Consider the following 2,697-nt stretch of genomic DNA (forward strand, 5'->3'; position numbering starts at 1 on the left):
TATATATACATATATATATATACATATACATACACACACACACACACACACACACACACACAGATGATGTTGCTCTCTAGTTAGTTAGTTAAAGGCTTTTGGGGAGATTTAAAAATGCATTCTTGTCTCCTTTGCCAGAATCTTGGGTCGATGGTTATAAAGAACTTAGCATTTCTGATCTTGGCTTTAAGTATATCCTCTGCGTGTTTCTCGAGCCGTGGATTTCCCACGTAAGAGTTCTGGTGCCCTGTTGGATTTCCCCAGTGTGGTGGTGACCATTTCAGTAGAAGCAGTAGCAGAGGAAGCTTCTGCAAGGTCAAGATCGGCTGTCCAGGAAGGAATGAGGCAGCAAATTTAGAGCCCTTGTTCCCTTTACACCACCAAGCATTTCTGCTCCCAATTTTTGTGTTCTGGGCAAAGGTCCAGGTGAACAGCAGCTTCCCTATGACTTAGCAACTCCATTAGCCAAAGCGAATCGCTTATCATTGCTTACTGGCCTCCATCGCTGGCCCTTTTGTGCATATCTTTTGATTTTTCTTGATTTAAAATGTTCTACTCACCTGAAAGATAAACTAGATAGATTCCCTATCTTGAATTCCTATCCGTTGGAAATGTGTATTGATACTGTCTAGAAATCATTAATACAGGTTTGGTGGCCCCCTGTAAGATACTGTCATGCATAGTTATCATTTCATTGCAGAAGCTTTTCCCTGTTGCAGAATGTTTTCTCCATCTCTCAGAGGAAATGTCTCAGGCTTCTGCACCGAGAAATTAAGATGGACTTTGTTATTCCAAAATGTAACTCATTTAAAACGAATACTAAGAAAAACCTTTCTTGATTGTTTAAAAATCTGTGTTGATGTCAACCTTCACATTATTTCACCAAGCTCCTCTTGGTTTTAGAGACTTTCAAAAAAGAAGAGTAAACGGTCACTTGGTGTCCTTTAGGAAACAATTTTGTCTTGTCTGACCTGTTGAGTAACGATTTTAGAAATATTAGTTTCTACCTAAAGGTAGAGAACGAGTGATGGCACTCTCGGGTCCAGTGCCTCGGATGCAGTGCAGCTGGCAATGGAGAATTCGTGCAGGAGGTCAGGGGCCACACTTGGCTTCCCAGATTCCTGCCTTTGGAGGAAATTGAAGATTTCAAGGCAGAAATTTGAAGTTGAGGTGAAAGAGATTTACATATTAAGTGTACTTTTCAGGGTGAGAGTTGTATTATTGCTGTGAAAATGATGATGCCAAAATAAAGCTGCATTTCTTGTATCTGTTATTGGGAATTAGCTCAAAGCAAAAACAGCTTGGACAACTTTCTTTTCTTTTTTTAAGTTTATGCTTTAAATCTTCCTTCATGCATGAAACTTAGTTGTTCTATGTACTTTTTATGGCATCATTTTCACACTTTGTTCTAACAAGTCAATCAAATGTAAGTATATAATTTGTATTTTCAGTCTGAACCCTTAAATAAAAAGGAATCTGACTGACTACCTGTTCAACACTGACGTTATCTGTATTGTATTCGTGTCACATCATCAGTGGCACTGTAATACGGTGATAAACACAGACTTGAGTCCCAGAGACATCTGGGTTTTAGTCTGACTCATTAATTATATGGCCCAGTGTAAACCCTGAGCCTCAGCAATGTGACCTAGACAAATTTGCCTTGACCCTCAACTCCTTTTATTGAATTACAATACCTAATATTTTGTACATTTGTTTGCATATTACAAACTTTTGCACCTAGGTGCAAAATAGCAATTACAAGTGAGAAATCATAATCTTCCTCATAATAAAGGGAGATCTTAATACCTTTTTCTTCTTTCTAAAAGTGAGTTCTTTCAGCTCTTGACTCCTCACATTAATGTCTTAAAGCTGCTACCCCTTTCACTCAGCTGGTCTGTTAAAGAAGTGGTGGTTGGTTCTAGCTAGTTTGGCTCAGTGGATAGAGCGTCAGTCTGCGGACTGAAGGGACCCGGGTTTGATTCCAGTCAAGGGCACATTCTTGGGTTGCAGGCTCCATCCCCAGTAGGGGGGAGGCGCAAGAGGCAGCTGATCAATGATTCTCTCACATCATTGATGTTTCTATCTCTCCCTTCCTATCTCTGAAATCAATAAAAATACTTTTTTTTTTTTAAAGTGGTGGTTGGGGGCAGGGAAAGGCAAGATGTTTCATAGATGGCTTGACATGACATCTGTATGCTTAAATATTAGCTACAGCATTCTGACCAGAATAGTGTAGTTATGATACATTATGAAACTCCTATCAGTGGAAGCAAGAGTACAGGACTCAGCAAGAATGGTCATGTCAATATAGTTTACAAAATGCCTGTTGATTTGGAAGGTTTTATTCCTCAGGAATGAAAGGTTTCTTATAATGCTGTTCTCTTTTAGGGTCAAATTCACAAGTAATTTAACCCCTCTGATCAAACAAACCAGTTGGTATATATATTTAACAGGCATACCTTAACCTGAAATTGAAATCCAGAGCATCAGTGTTTTTATTTTTTATTATTTTAGAGATGGTCTGAAAAGAAAATAAAACTAATATAATTGCTTTTATTGTATTCTGTGGTGAGGAAATGATATATTCTTCCTGATATAGGAGTCGCCTGTTTAATCCTATGTGTTTCAAGAACTTGTAAAAAAAAAAAAAAAAAGAACTTGTAAATTAAGTTTGGTATTGAAGGAACTGGTGAC

The 2,697-nt window shown here is 38.2% G+C and overlaps 1 protein-coding gene across 1 annotated transcript in view; it reads right to left on the reverse strand.

Annotated features, from left to right (window-relative positions):
- Window positions 1-1,586, reverse strand: part of ATL3 (atlastin GTPase 3) — a 36,123-nt gene extending 34,537 nt beyond the window's left edge. Inside the window, exon 1 of the mRNA XM_014537980.1 lies at window positions 1,582-1,586. The gene's annotated coding sequence lies outside the window, so the exon portion shown is untranslated. The remainder of the gene's footprint in view (window positions 1-1,581) is intronic.
- Between the last annotated feature and the right edge of the window lie 1,111 nt (window positions 1,587-2,697).

Source organism: Myotis brandtii, unplaced genomic scaffold, assembly GCF_000412655.1.
Source record: "Myotis brandtii unplaced genomic scaffold, ASM41265v1 scaffold187, whole genome shotgun sequence".
NCBI classification, from domain to species: domain Eukaryota; kingdom Metazoa; phylum Chordata; class Mammalia; order Chiroptera; family Vespertilionidae; genus Myotis; species Myotis brandtii.